We start from the raw sequence: 16,806 nt of genomic DNA on the forward strand, positions 1-16,806 counted from the left end.
TGAGACATTAAGCTAGGCCTACCAAGGGTTAGTATAGTGTTTCTTCATTGGTGCTATCCATAGGAGAGAAAGGAAAGAAAATGAATGGAAAGAAAGAATTAAGTGTGTTCCCTAGTTTTTATTTAGAAGAGACTGGAAATTAAGATAAAGGGGCATTTATATATATCCCCTTGCTAAGTCAGCTTATTACATATATACTCATCCCTTAAAATGAATTACATATTTCCCCTCCCTAAGCCACACATATTACATATCTCCCCATTTCATTAAAATTAACTAATTAAATGACTGTTTTACCCTTAATGACATAATTAAATAAGTATTTACATATATCCCCTTCCTTAAAACATCAATTACATATCCCCTCAAGTTCAATCCAAACCGAGTCGATGTAAAGACGAATATATCGAACACTAATAAACCAATTGGCATCGAACTTTTAATCAATTGTCAATATAAAAAAAGTTTTGGATTAATCTTTTTTACCAACAAAAAAACTCAAGTATAATAAAAAAAGTGTACATGAGACGGCGGGATTCATAGGGAAATGGTGGTGGTAGTCATTTATGGCAGTGATGAGATGGCTAGAAACTTGCCGGAAGTAGGTTGAAGAAGATGATTTGATGGTGTGGGTTTAACTCTATTTATTAATGGTAAGAGATATGAGTAACTTGGTAATTTAATATGAAAAGGGAAATATGTAATTAACAATGTTAAGTAAGGGGAAATATGTAAAAATCCCTAAGATAAAAATAGTATGTTCCCTAATTGCATTTAAGGGAAGGAAAAGAGAAAAAAGTAAGGGTTTTAAAGAATAAATTGGAGGAAAGTGTTTCCTTCCGATTTGAAAGGAATTGAAAGGAAAGAAAGTTAGTAAATTGAGTGAAAGGAAATGAAAAGAAAGGATTCTTTTTCTTTTTTTTTTCTTTCGTTTAATGATCTCGGGAATATAGCACATTAAACTCGAGAACAAAGTGTTATGTCCTCGTAGTTATTCATGTGTCAATTTACTATACTTCTTTGAAATAATTGTAGCGCCCTCTAGTAAATTTCTTTTATATGCATGCTTGTATTTAGGTGTTAATTACTTAATAAATTAATTAATATATCTAAGGAAAAGTTAAAATATAAATGGAGATAAAAATAAGAAATGTGAGAAGGATTTGTGACAAACAAAAACCCCTCAAAAAAATATTCAAAAATAATAATAAAAAAATTATAACTCAAAATATAAATAAAAAACTAAAATGTTCCCCCCGGCTGTCCCGTTCCAAAAAAAAAGAAGAAGAAAACGCTGAAGAGACACAATGCAAAGAAAACGCCATCTTCCATTCCGATGAATCGCTAATATTACTCTAGGCCATAACTAATCCGGTTGGATTTTTAGTCGCAACCACCATTTCGTAAGCAAAGCTATGTTTGCGTCTATTATACTCCCGAACCCTAATCCTCAGAAGTCTGTAGCAGCCATAAACTTTTTCCCACATCACCCACCTTATCTTCCTGCCCCATATTAACATCTCCCCGTATGAATTTCCTCGGAATCCCGGTTTTAGAGATACACATATAATATGTAAGAAGATTTCCCAAAACTGTCCTCGCTTAAGTTATTCTTCACCCAAATGATAAGGCCTTGATGAATGGTTTCTATTGATACTATTGTTGTAACAACTTTTATTGAATGGTTTGTATAACAAGACAAAATATATGTTAATAACATAATTAATTACAAACAACTGTGTGGATTTTTTTTTCCCATATTCGATCAAATTATATATATATATATATATATATATATATTAATTTGAAAGTTCTTGGACACTCACAATTCACTACTATTCTACTGCTCCTACATTTTATGCATGGTTTATAAGTCTTTAAAGCATCTTTAATATGCTAGCTTATGTCACGTGTCCTTTATGAGTGTTGTTGCAGACCACTAACATTGATTCTCTCACACATCTAGATCTTATCTCCACTTTGAATCTAGAGACAAATTACTTGACCGGTGGTTCTACACATAGAATGAAAACTTGGACGGTCGCCTTCCGTTGTCGGCGGTTCTGGCCGTTTATGGCGACGGTGGGTGATGTTGTCCTTTGTTTTTGGCTGTGAACCTTTTGGTTGAGTTGAGGATTGTACACGAGGTTAGGTGGATTGTGATTGTAGAGTGAGAGACGAATAGTCACCGCTGTTGCCGGCGGCTCCGTTCGTTCATGACGACGGCTGAATTGCATCTACAGCGCCTTCTGTCTCTCTGTATTATGTCCAGTCCTTTTCCGGAGTGTTAACGTTGGTGGTTGAACGGTGATTTTATAGAGAGAAACAGATAAGTGGCTGTCGTTGTCTTTGGCTTCGGCAGTCTAGGGTGACTGTCTTTGAACATCTTGCTTTTGCATTGCCGTTGTGCATGAGGACAACGGAATTCCTACCTCTTTGTTTTGGTTGACGATGATTGTAACAATGTTAGTGGCTGTTGCCGGCAACTCCGATAAGTGCGTTAGTGGCTATTGCCTTGCCGCGATGGAGTTGCATGACGGTGCCTTCTATCGTCCTTTGTTTCTGACTTACACTGCGTTCCTGAGTTTTTTATTTAGGAGTTTGGAAAAGAAAAAAAGAAATTTCATTCTTTAGTTTTTTTTAAAAGAAAAGATAGAGAATGAAAAGAAAAGTTAGGGCTTTTTTCCTCTAAAACTTTCCAGCCAAACATGGCATGGTTGTGAAGGAAAAGTTTATAGCCATGTACAATATTACTAATTTACCCGATCTTTTCTTTCCTATCCAACTCAAGAATGAGGACATAATTATAAAGTTACAATTCTTTTTCCTATATTTTTCTTCCTATCTATCTCAATAATGTAATTAACACTTTATTTTCTTTTCTTTAAACTCGAAAATGTTTTTTAAGTATATAACTAGTCTGTATACCTGTGTGACACACGAGTTAAAAAAATAATTTTTTAAAACATATTAAAAAATATAATTTATGAAAATTGAAAAATCAAATTAACATGTAACTTAGTAACCTTAATATGACATACAATTAACATTGTGTAAAAACTGGTTTTTCTTAAAACAAATCAACTCTTAATAGTGATTGTCGTTGACGGGGTTACATATAAAAAATTACATAAATAAGATAAATATATATGTATCATATCAAAGTCAACTTACAAAGTAAAGTACCAAATTCAAAGTCTTGATTAAAAAAAAACTGAACTATGTTTCTTGTCCCGACCAAACCCATATCAGTTTACTACTTTCATTGCCATAATCCATCTCATTTATCCAAACCATAATTGTTAATTAGGCCTAACAAACATTAAAATCCATCTCATTTATCCAAACCATAATTGTTAATTAGGCCTAACAAACATTAAATGCGCCATACCAGTAGTCTTTTAACCATGGTCCATACCCACGCGATATCAACACCGATCGGCAATCATAATACTCAAAGGTTCAAATGTCGATTAATGTTTAGTATATGAGAAAATGAACAAACAAATGAAACTTATATGGTGAATCTACGTTAATTTGCAGCATATTCAGTCAACCACAAACATAAATATTATCCTTTTACTCTGAAAAGAATGCATCAGGGACCTTTGCGAGAGAAAAAAGAATGTATCAGGGTCCTTTGCGAGCGAAAACTCATATTCTAACCCTACACTATATCCTATATATATTTTTATTAAGTTTGAACTTCAGCTAGCATGAGCTTAAACATCGACTTGGTGAGTTAGATTATGATCATTTGCATCCCTATTTTTAAACATCTAAAAGTGCGCATTTATCATCTATACTCTAGTCATCTTGGCCAATTTTCTCAAAACACATTTGTAGAACTAACATAGTATGCCAATTGCTTTCATTATTTACCTACGAACTGTCCCACCTCTGCAACAAACCAGCAGTGGTGAGCCTGTTCAAACAAGTTATATTTGTCTGTATAATTGAAATCTATTCAACACTTGGAAAAACTTATAAAGAAACACAATAAAAGATGTATACATCATTAATGTTGAATATCAAGATGGTAATCTGCAACAATCAGAAACTTATACACAAGGGTTTGAACGAATTGTTCGACTCTCTGTTTTTATTATTCTGGAAAACAACGACAACAACTTGAAACACAGAACTAATGGGTTTATATATAAGTAACCTTACATTTATTCTCCTACTCAAACTCAAACTAGATATTAGGATATAACTTAAATTTAAAACAAGATACTAGATAAACAAAACAATTAATAATAATCTGATAATGATAATAATTAATTTAATTATTATCTTGATCTCCACCAAGCCGCCCCACGAGATTGTAATCGAGCCACCCTGTATTATCGAGTGTTTCACACTCCCTCTCAACACTCGACTTCTCTATTCCAATGCCATCACGAAAGTTGATCAACTTCACTCCAGTTAACGGTTTAGTAAACATATCCGCTACCTGATCCTCCGTGTCTGCATGCTTTAAATCGATCTCACCTTTCAACACTTTCTCCCGAATAAAGTGATAATGCACTTCAATATGTTTAGTGCGCGCATGAAACATCGGGTTTTCCGCTAATGCGATAGATGCCATATTATCACAGTATATTATCACTTTAGAATCAACTTCTTGATTCAGATTTAGCAAAAGTTGCTTAAATCACACACACTCCTGAGCTGCCATTGCGGCGGCCCGATACTCCGCTTCGGTAATCGACAACGACACGGTCGGTTGTCATTTACTACACCACGACACAGCACCCGATCCTATCATAAACACATAACCCGTTGTCGACCTTCGGGTATCCCGGTCTCGTGCATAACCTACATCACAATAACCAATCAATTCAGCCCGAGACTCCCTCTCAAACTTTATTCCATGTTTTGGTGTTGCCTTCAAATACCGTAGCACTCGTCTAACCGCCTCCAAGTGCGGCTTTCTCGGGTCTGGCATGAACCGACTTAAAACACCAACCGCATAGGAGATATTGGGCCGGGTTAGTGTCAAATAAATTAAACTTCCTACTATCTTTCGGCACATAGTAGGATTTTGTAATTCTTTGCCTTCGGTTGCGCGAAACTGATCGGTTGGCTCCATTGGATTCATTGCCAGTTTGCAACATTCTAAACCATATTTCATCAACATATCAACAGTGTACTTATGTTGATGTAGTAGTAATCCAGTAGCTCTGTACTCCAACTCTAATCCTAGAAAATGTTTTAGTTTTCCAAGATCTTTCATATGGAACCTTGTAAGCAAATTCTCTTTAAGTTTCTTGATTTCATCTACCATGTCACCTGTTATTATTAAATCATCGACATATACTAATACGATAGCAACCTTTTTACCTTCTATTCGAACAAAAAAACTAGTACCTGCATCAGTCGGTGTGAACCCATTATGTTCTAAAAATTCACCCATTTTTCCAAACCAGGCTCGAGGTGACTGTTTCAACCCGTACAATGCTTTCTTTAATTTGCACACACGTATCGGCCGATCCAAACGCTTAAAACCTTCAGGCTGATCCATGTAGATTACATGATCAAGTTCTCCATATAAAAACGCATTGCTCACGTCCATCTGCCATAGGTTCCATCCTTACTTGCTGCTATGGCCAGTAAAACCCGAACAGTTGTGAGTTTAGCCACGGGACTAAACGTCTCTTCATAGTTAATACTAAACTGTTGGGATAAACCTCGTGCAACCAAACGCGCTTTATACCTATCAATCGATCCATCTACCTTCCGTTTAATTTTGTATACCCATTTACACGAAATCGGCTTTGTCTCGACCGATTTCGGTACCAATTCCCAGGTCTGATTTTTCAATAGTGCTTCGATCTCTTCTCGCATTGCAACATTCCAAACCGGTTTTCTTTGTGCTTTTTCAAACATCTCAGGTCAATTTCTTCTTAAACTCTCTTGATGTGTACTCGCCCCCATTATCCAATCTTAGACATTGAATCAAATATTTGACATCTCTTTCTGATTCATATTTGAATTCTTTAAACTTTGTGAACGCCTCCGACTTTTCTTTCATGAAGTAAACCTAAAGGTACCTAGAGAAATCATCAATAAATGATATCATATATTTCATACATGATAGCAAGGCTTGCTTAACGGGCCCAAACACATCCGAATGGACGAGCTCCAATGGCTTTGATGACTTGTGGTTTGAGCTCTCGAAGGGCTGCTCGTGTGCCTTCCCATATTGGCAGCCTCCACACACCACATCTTTATTTATACTTAACTTTGGCAACCCAATCGCTAGGCTTCTATTCATCATTATTTCGAGTAGATCATATCCCACATGGCTTAACCTTTAATGCCACAGATCTGCGTTTTGATTTGATTTCGCCTTTTCAACATAGGTCATTCCGGCCGATAAAGCATATACTGTTTCAGCCCTTCTTCCTTGTACACGGCTTTAGACTAAGTTTCAAACTTGTCACAAATTTTTACATCATTCGGCCCATATAAAACGTACCTCCCTGATGCAGTGATTTGAAGTACTGATAAAAGATTCTTCTTCATCTGCGGTACATGAAACACATTATTTAACATTAGTTTTTGCTTTCCTTCCGGGCACAATCGTGTATCGCCTACATGAGCAATATCATAACGGGAATTGTCGGCGATCACCACAACTTGGTTTCCTTCATACTTCACCAGGTTCTTCAGTTGACTTTTCTCACCCGTCATGTGGTTCGAGCACCCCCCTAGTCAACTATCCATTCTACCTTTCCTTTGTTCTTTTTTGCGGTTGTTGCATTTAATGCTAGTACAGTTTCAACAGTGGCACAGTGTGCCTCGACATCCCAAACAACCTCTTTTTGGGTTGCAGCAGCATTGCCTTCCTTATTCTATGGCGTTCTACAATATTTAGCCATGTGACCTCGCTGTCCGCACTTATGGCAATTAAACGGGAACCGTTTCCATGTCTTCTTATTTTTTTCGAAACCCTGATCATTCAATTCCTTTTCTTGATTGTGATTCGATTTCCGCCACTCCTGTTTCTTAGGCCGTTCACCATAATTCTTTTGACCAGACCATTTATTTGGCCTAAACTTACCTTTACCGCGATCTGCATAAAGAACTGTGTCTTCGGATTTTGTTGATCCTCCAATCGACGTATCCGCCATTTGCTTGGCTAAAGACTCCTGCTCGGCCAGCAGGGGGCAGCAACAAACGTTTTATACTCGGGTTTTAACCTGTGTATGATGATTCGCTTCATTCTCGGTTCCCCGATTCTTGCCTCCGGATCCAACTCCCAGATTTCTCTACACAAGGTCTTCACCTTATGAAAATATTGCGGTATCGTCAATTCTTTTTGGCCTACGGAGAACAAATCAATCTCAAGAAGTTGCAATTTTGCATCATTCTTCATGGAAAACAAGGCTACCAAGGCATCCCATTTCTATTAGGTGTTTGAAGGTCTCGTATGTGTTCTAGCAACTCCTCTTCAGTCGTAGTCTTGAGAACATAAAACACCTTACCCGTTTTGACTCTCCACTTGCCGATTGCCCCGTTCACATCGTTTCTGGGTAGGACGGTATCCGTACCATTAACAACTTCCCTTAGATCTTGTCCTTGTAGATACGACATCATACAAGTAGACAAAGTGTTGTAGTTCGTCTGATTAAGCTTCCTTATCCCACCGGTAACCTGAAGATATGCCATAGTATCTTCTTTGCGATCGAACCGCAGCCTTCCTCTAACCCGCTACTGCTTCAATCACACCTTCTGGAGCTTGAACGGATTCTTCTACGAGCCCTAAACGTGGCTCTGATACCACTTGTTGAATATCAAGATGGTAATCTGCAACAATTGGAAACTTGTACACAAGGGTTTGAACGAATTGTTCGACTCTCTGTTTTATTATACTGGAAAACAACGACTACAACTTGAAACAAAGAACTAATGGGTTTATAGATAAGTAACCTTACATTTATTCTCCTACTCAAACTCAAACTAGATATTAGGATATAACTCAAATTTAAAACAAGATACTGGATAAACAAAACAATTAATAATAATCTGATAATGATAATAATTAGTTTAATTATTATCTTGATCTCCACCAAGCCGCCCCACAAGATCGTAACCGAGCCACCCTATATTATCGAGTGTTGTTTACGTTTCACAATTAACTCATAAAGTGCATGTTTGGTTGCCAAAGCATGCATGTTATTCCAAAAGTTTATATAATAGTATAAGCTATATTATTATCTACTTAACTAAAGATTGAGATCCACTTAACCAAGACATCATTTAAAAAACAAATTGTGACAACTTTTAACTAATCTCAGATCAATTTCTGTACACAATCCAAACAAACAATACTAAATTGAAATAACAACTTTCGATAAAGGATAACAATTAGGATCCGATGAAAGAAACCTACGACAAGCGTATAAGTTATAACATAGCCGAGTGGAATCTGTTTGCATTGTCTAGAAACACCAAATGACCAACCTGCAATGAAATTAGTCAAACCTAAGTCAATATGCTTGCTTATCACATGACCATAAGTCAAATCCAAAAATTCAACCAACCATGAAGATGTACCTTTGGGACTGTTATAACTTCACACGGAACAAACACTTTTTTTCGTGCATCTACCGCCCGTTGATAATTAATCCAATCTTGAACACCGTAAATAAAGGTTGTTGATACTTTCCACCCAAAAGCTCTGCAATATTATTTATTTACTTGTATGAATTTACAAAACATACATTATTCTTGAAAAGAATTATAATTATATAATATAAAACATTGGTAATCGATAACTTCGGGCAAACACACCAAACGAAAAGATTTATTTCAAGCAGAGCTCTCCACTTGTCTTTGCAGCCAATTTTGTAATATGTGTAATCTTCACAAAAACCATTAAAAAACCAGAAAATCTAATGATTCATAAAGATCATATTACCTAAGAAAATTGATTGGAGTAAAATTAGACTCCAATAAATGGTTCGCAGAAGCTAATTTCCATGTTGCTCTGAATTTAATAACACATTCTGGTTTATGATCAGTCTCCGATGTAAATCCAGCAGATCCTACCAAAATTAGATGTTCAGCATGCTCAGGATGCTTCATAAGTTAACATAGTAGAAACTCATCAAAAGACTTGAAAGTTATTTGCATTTTAACCAAAAAACATGATCAAGAACTTACATGTAGTGCGTACATAGCAGCAATATATCCTCCAAAAGAATCCCAAGCAAAACAAACTTATCAATTTGGCTTTCCGCCATTCCTCGGGAGCCTTGGTTTCAGCTTTACCAATTAAAATTATAAAATATTGAAAACACAAAGGAAATCAATCATCTACACGAACAAACTGGTCGTTAACATACAGCTACGTTTTTTTAATATTGACACTCCTTTTGCTATAAGCTTGGTTTTTTTAACTGCTATTATGTTCAACAAACAAATATGAACAATATTTTTATCATTTACACTGTATTTTTTAGTTTTTTATTTAAGGTTTTGTAAAAGAAAAAATAAGAAAATTTTTCTTTTTTCGAGTTTTTTCGTTAAAAGAAAAGAAAGAAAATGGAAAGAAAAGTTATGGTTTTTTTCCTTCAAAACGCTCCAGCCAAATATGGCATGATTCGGAAGGAAAGTTTATAGTCATGTATAATATTACTAATTTACCCCATTTTTTCATTCCTATCTAACTCAATAATAAGAATATGATTGTAAAGTTATAATTTTTTTCTTATCTTTTCCTTCCTATCTAACTCAAGAATGTAATTAACACTTTCTTTTTTATTCTTTTATTTTAACTCGAGAATGTCTTTTAAATATATAATTTCTTTTCCTTTCTTCCCCTATCCAATCTTATCATTTCTTTTCCTTGCATTTTAAACCCGAGAATGCAGTGTTAATTAAAACGAACAAATATTAACACAAATCTCGTTCTTTTATTTATATTTGTTAACGTTACACCATTTAAATTCGTTAATGCTCATTTGTGTAGTACCATTTATGTTTGTTAGTTGTGTTTATTTTAAGCTGGTTCGTTAATATATTCATTTAAAACTTTTTGGCCCATTGCAACTTAGTCTAAATTTATTAACTTTATAGGCCAAACGCATTGTTCTTCAAGTTACTTTTAAATAGTTTTAGCGCAACTATGTTCAGTCATCTATGTCTGCGAACCATTAGTTTAAACTTTGATGCTATTGGGTTAATTGGTTGAGTGATCATGTTGCTCATATTATAAGTGGTCTATTCGATAAACATGCCAGATCTCTTAGTTATCACCTAACACGTCAATAGATTGAATTTTTTTTTATTTTTATTTTTTTAAGGATGTTGATTTTACTCTTATTAATTATTATTATAGTGATACAAGAAGACCAAGACCAATTGGTGTTTGATGATTGATAATGAAATAGTGTATGTTGGGACATACATCACAATGTTAGTGATTATTCCATATATGGGAATGGTGCTATAATCGAAAAACGCATTATGTACTTGCGAAATTTAGTTACAAATATAACATAATGAGCCTGCGAAATTTAGTTACAGATGTAACATAATGAGCCACCCGTACCGTATCGACAATTGTGAATTCTGCCCGTGCCGCGAAGCACGGGTAAGCCCACTAGTTGATATTAAACCAGAAAAATTCCAGCACGCTTTGTGTGCTTTGCCTGTTGACGTTGACTTTAGTTTGCAATTTGCATGTCAACGCTTGAAAAAAATGCATCAAATGGAAAACCTGTAAAGCCTCATGAATAATCAATCATTCAAAGTTTCAAACCGTTTACTTTCGGTCAATGAGACATAGTTATTTGTTTTTCTATTCATATTCTTTGTGAATGATGGAAAGGAAGGATACAAAATATGTTTATTCAATTTGAATATCTTTGACAAAATCCTATGTAACGTAACATTGTTTGTATAAATCCATACATATACAACAAAACATAAAATTGATTTTCTTAAGGGCTAACACACCACCCCTAATTGTTTTTATAAATACTAGACACTGTTGTCAAGCAGCGGGTCTATAAATTTTTTCATGATGCTCATAAATTTTGAGTAGTTGATTGTGTATCGCTAACTATTAACTTTTTTTAGTTTGAATCGGGTCGTTTCATATTTTAAAAATTAAAATAAAATAAATTTTTGGTTTAACTTTTATTTTGAGAAAACGTTCCATCACATTCATATTTCCAAAATTTACAAATTTAAACCATGAACATACGTTTCAAAAATATTGGATTCAGAGTCCAAACAGAATCGTCAGTTTTTTTGTTACAATTTAAGTTTATATTTCCGAACTGTTTTAAATAAACAAAAAACAATTATTTTTTTTTATTTTGTTTTGAGCCCAAAACTTAATCATCATGCAAAACCCAATAACTAGTGGTATTATGCATCTTGGCAAAATCTTCGACTGCATTTTTAGTTTGAAAACTCGACATGTGGGTTTAGGTGATTAAAAATGTTGCTTAGTTTTTTATTAGGTTAGTTTTTTAATTGTTAAAAATAGATGGGTTCAATTGTGTTTGGGGTTATTAATCGTTTAAAATTGATTATTTGGTATTTAAAATTTATTGTTAGCTATGAGTTTAATATAAAATGAGCTTCTTAGTTTAACTGTATAAACTAAGTTTAGTAGTTTACTTTATGTTTGTTAATTATATTATAATAGGTTTATATATATATATATATATATATATATATATATATAGGGGAGGGATATTTTGAAAACCATGTTGAGTTTTAAGAACTTAATAACTTCATTTTATGGCACACATTTAATTAAATGGATTGTAATATGTGGTTGAGATTAAATCTGGCAAAAAAGTCAAAGTAGGAAAGAGGATAAATATGTAAGTGGTTACACAAACTTTTACGTCCGTTACACATGTGTAAAAAGTCGACTTGGTGCGTAAAAAATTCTGTAATTTTTTTACCTGTATATAACTTACATATAGGGGAGATTTCAATTAAGAACCCCTTTGAGTTTTAAGAACTCGAAAGAACTCAGTGTAACCATTTTTTTTTCGAATTTTTTTTACACATGCGTTATATGTAAGTTACATACACGTAAAAAAATTACATAATTTTTTACGCACCGAGTCGACTTTTTACACATGTGTAACGGACGTAAAAGTTTGTGTAACCACTTACATATTTATTCTCTCTCCTACTTTAACTTTTTTGTCAGATTTAATCTCAACCACATATTCCAATTCATTTAATTAAATGTGTGGCCAAGAATTGAGTTTTTAAGTTCTTAAAACTCAATATGGTTCTTAAAATATCCCTCCCCTATATATATATATATATATATATATATATGATTTTAAATAATATTTAATATTGGATGTCAATATATCATAAGGTCATATTTCAAAGTTTTATAGAGGTCAATAACAGAGTCATGCTCATTAACCCCTTCGTGACGGTCCCTCTCAAGGTTTCGCCACTTAGAACCCATGATTCCATGGAGCCCAAATTAGAATGGTTTTGAACATATGTGTGAATTACACATGTTTTAAATCATATCAATGTTTATTTATATTTCTCATTTGAGATTAATTAATCCAACCATACTAAAATAACATTAAATAAACTAAAATCATATGATGTAACGCATGAACATAAATTTGAACGTATTAATGCTTTCAATTTACCCTTTCATGTTATGAGTACTCATAAACGAACCAAATAAAGCTTTTCTTGTTTCAAAAACATAAAAAATGAAAATATACAAAATAATTACAATCAATAGATCATGGATTTTGTACTCTTGTTTCTCCATATAGATCGCTAGTTTGACCAGAAGTATCAAGTAACGGTGAAGGCGATCCAAACGTTTGTCGTGCTACGTTTTCCATGGTCTCGTGTACCACTTCTTCACCGATCTTAGGCAACCCGTTGGAATTCCCATTTGCTCCACCACCTAAATGTGGTTAGTTACATATGTTATAATGATTTACATTAAAAATTACTACATCATTGGTCACAAATAAGATCTAACCTGTAGCATTCGGCATGTTCGTGCTGGCTGGTAGTTGTCTTTTCTTACGCAAGATGATAAAAACACCAGCGACCACCCAAATGAGCAAGAAGGCGGGGATTGTGGTGCCGAGTACTATTGGTAGCGAGCTGCTTTTCTTGTTCTTTGTGACATTGGTGTTACCAGGAGAGGAGTTTGGAGAACTCGGACATGACTTACCAAATGTACACAACGAAGGATTCCCAGTAACACTGTTCATAATTCGAAAAACAATGGTACATAACTTTTAATAAATAAAACATCGGTTAGCCAAAGAATATAGATAACAAAACACAATGTATGACAACTACTAAATAACTTACTTTAATTTTAATTTGTTGTTCTTTGATATTGTAGTGGGTATGCTTCCACTAAACTGGTTATCTGCCAAATTCCTACAAAATAACACCTTTCATGTGAGGACTTGTACATCTTACCCTCCTCGAGCCGGGGGTCTCACCGGAAGCAGCCTCTCTATCCCTATGGGATAGAGGTAAGGCTGTCTACATCTTACCCTCCTCAGACCCTACCATAGCATTGCTATTGGTGGGATATACTGAGTACGATGACGATGATGATGATGATGATGTGAGGACTTGTACACATGTAGATCTAGAAGTATAAAACTCATATTTTGTAGACACGACATGCAAATAATAGAAAATTGGTCGTGTTTGGGATGTCACAAAGAGTGATAATAAAATACACTTACAGTTGCTGGAGTTTAGGCATGGTGCCAAGGAAACCAGGAATCATTCCGGTGAAGGTGTTATTGCTCAAATCACTGAAAAAAAAACAAATAAAATAAGAAAAATGTATTTGATGAGTTTTTCAGGTTGATGAAGTTAAGTTGGATGACTCACATGATCTCAAAAGCATCCAAGCTAATATCCGGAAATTCACCCGAAAGATCAAAACTATCAAGAAACCTGTATATGATGAAAATATATATAGGGCATCACATATTCACATGTATGGAAAAGAGAAATTTAACCAAATAGTAAAATGTTTTCTGTGTGTCCTGTTAAGGTAACTTAAACTGTTATATTTCTCTAAAGTAAACTCAACTATATATACAAAGCGTTCTAATGTTTTAAAAAGAACAAGAAAGTGATAATAACTTTAGTAGAATACACCAAAAACTTGTTTCAAGTTATTTATAATTTTATATTCATATGATGTTACCAAACTAATATTATCCTACAAAGCCATAACAGTTTAGATAATAATTACAATGAGGTAACGCGAGGCGTAGCGTCGTTGCTGCAGTTGAGCCAGTCCCACGAGTATGGTGCTGGAAGGCACGGGTCGCCACTCCAACCTCCTAACACGTCGAATGCTGCTTGTAACAAAGCTAAAGCTTCGACTGTTTTATCATTAAAGAGAAATCATTAAAACAACTTACGTAAAAACGCAATATTCTTAATAAAATCATTGAAGAAGGAAATCCAAAGTATAAGTGTTGCTTACCATCATTGCTATCGGTACCATCGGTTAAAACTTCGCTAATTTTGAACGCCTCAGCGGCATTTACGATAGGGGGGTTATCAGAATTGGTACTAGCAATTAAAGAGATGTTGGTGAAGAGTCAGCTTTATAGTTATTAAGGTCCCGTACAACCACAGCACCGTAAGGTGGTGAAATTGGGAGCTGCAAAGGACTACTTCCGGCGGTTGTCATCTCATAGATGCTAAACGATCGAGTTTGAGTAGAACCAAGATCAGTAACTTCTGAAAAGTACATGGTTACATAGTAGAGGTCATTCGAAGGGGAAATTTTGAACAATATTAAAGGATCAGACGTTGTTTCAACTGTGACCGCGTTTTGTAAAATCCCCATCTGGGGATTATTTGGTCCGGCCGGGTCGATAAAAAGTGCTTCGCTTGTGACCTTACTTGTCCCGGCAGAGGTGGGTACCCATATTCGGTCATAAGGATCGGTTGGAAATCTGAAATACATTTGTCATATATGATAAGTTAAAAGTTGAAATGCTAATTGCTTTATGAAAAGAAAAAAAAATAGCCTTAAAATCCTAGAAAAACCAGGGAATTGACTAATACTTTACTAACCAACGAGATCGTTTAAGATGACTTTCAAAAGGTTATGGTAACGTGTTTGATGGTGCGACATGCAAACTAAAAAGAAAATAATAATAATAATAATAATAATAATAATAATAATAACAAGGAAAAAGAGAATTTAGACATATATCACACCTTAGGGATTGACTAGCACCATAAGCATTCCTCATGATTGTGAACAATGCCCGACTCTCATCTACGTCGCTATAAACATCTGAGTCGACGCTTCGAATTTCAAGAGCCGTCATAAACGGGAACTGGTTGGGTTTGGTTTGAGCTACACACACGCTAACCGCCTCTCCTTTGGCAACATAATTACTTCGTACTGTGTCAGCCCCGTAAGCGAAGTCTTAACGTTGGCCCATAAGTTTCCATCAAAGTGTAGGTCGAAAGTGGGAGGACTTGACAACCGGTCATAGTTTCCATAGTTGAAACTTGCTCGAACCAGGACTTTTTCGCCCTGTGTAACCGGGGTAGAATAACAGTTCTTTTTGCGAGTTGTGAAAACCCTGAGGGTGTCCATAATCGGAGATATTTGGTTGCTAGATTGAACCACTCGTGCAACACCATTTGAAACTAGAGTATCGTCTGGAGTCCAAACTATGAGGTTTGAGTCAGTCTTGAACTCTGATTCCCCGCAGTTTATGCTCACAAACACTATAATCATAACCATAAAATCACATCATCTAGTCTAATGGTAAAATGCAAACATAAACTGAAACAATAAGATATATTAACGACTAAGATTTTAACATGGTGTATTGGGGTGCATACACAACTTAAATTTAGGTATGGCAAACTACCTACACCGGACATGGTAAGGGTGTTTAGGTATGCAATTAGTTTTAAATTTTTTTCCGCTAATGGGGAGAGTATGGTATATATTAGGTGATATATGTGCCCGGCCTTATTACCAGAAATATAAATACACATTTACCTTAGGCATACACGTAAAAAAATTTTAGATAGATATGAGACACAATTTTACAATCAAAAGTCGTCGTATTAATTAAAATGTTAAATAATAGATTGATAGCATCACCAAAGAAAAGGTAATCATAAATTCAAAATATATTTTTATAATTAAGTTGCTTACCACTGCCGGAAACGGATAATGTAAATAGAGCCAAGAGAAGAATAGGCAGCAACTTGTAAGGTCTAGCGGCCATGGTGATCATAGAAGACATGATAAGTGTTGAAACTTGAAAGCCTGATTTGTGATGTTTATATCATTATATGCATGGCCATCTCGTTGGTTGACTTTTTCAATGGGAAGACTTTTGAGCGTTTAATTTGTCGAATACAATATTATACTAGATTGATTTATCACCATAAAACCGTGTGAAGGCACGTCTTATTTGTTTCAACTTGTTTTTGAAAGTCATAAGGTACCTTTCGTAGTATAACATCAATATAAAAGATGCTAATTTTATTGTTATATAAATTATCGTGTATTTGTCATTTCAATAAAAGAATCTTATTAAAAAAAATTACTTATTTGGTTAACATAACTCAGATGAATAAACAAAAGTTGGATGATTTTGATTAAAAATACAAACCAACAAAATAATGTACCAAAAAAAAACCTACTCTTTTCGTATCATTGCCCTCACACGTAATTTTAACATGGAGTTTGTCTTTATAAGAGAGATGGATTAACAAAGTACAATAGTTTCTTTTTTTTTTTTGGTTTGAACAATA

At 34.6% G+C, this 16,806-nt stretch overlaps 1 long non-coding RNA gene and 2 pseudogenes across 2 annotated transcripts; all 3 read right to left on the bottom strand.

Annotated features, from left to right (window-relative positions):
* Positions 1 to 7,711: 7,711 nt before the first annotated feature.
* Positions 7,712 to 11,441, bottom strand: LOC143604962 (putative 1-acylglycerol-3-phosphate O-acyltransferase; annotated as a pseudogene).
* Positions 11,442 to 12,644: 1,203 nt separating this feature from the next.
* Positions 12,645 to 13,812, bottom strand: LOC143604968 (uncharacterized). The gene is made up of 3 exons (XR_013148403.1): positions 13,737 to 13,812; positions 13,348 to 13,419; positions 12,645 to 13,236 (listed from the first exon to the last, which is right to left on the bottom strand). It is a non-coding gene; the product is annotated as an uncharacterized LOC143604968 (long non-coding RNA).
* A 71-nt stretch (positions 13,813 to 13,883) lies between these two features.
* On the bottom strand, positions 13,884 to 16,274 carry LOC143604963 (uncharacterized protein At1g24485-like; annotated as a pseudogene). Its single transcript, XR_013148402.1, has 5 exons — positions 16,202 to 16,274; positions 15,241 to 15,762; positions 14,495 to 14,972; positions 14,258 to 14,390; positions 13,884 to 13,953 (listed from the first exon to the last, which is right to left on the bottom strand). The product of XR_013148402.1 is annotated as an uncharacterized protein At1g24485-like (transcript).
* Positions 16,275 to 16,806: the final 532 nt, after the last annotated feature.

Source organism: Bidens hawaiensis, unplaced genomic scaffold, assembly GCF_021521415.1.
Source record: "Bidens hawaiensis isolate Kalapana, Puna unplaced genomic scaffold, B.hawaiensis_p1.1 tig00067459_1, whole genome shotgun sequence".
Lineage (NCBI taxonomy): Eukaryota > Viridiplantae > Streptophyta > Magnoliopsida > Asterales > Asteraceae > Bidens > Bidens hawaiensis.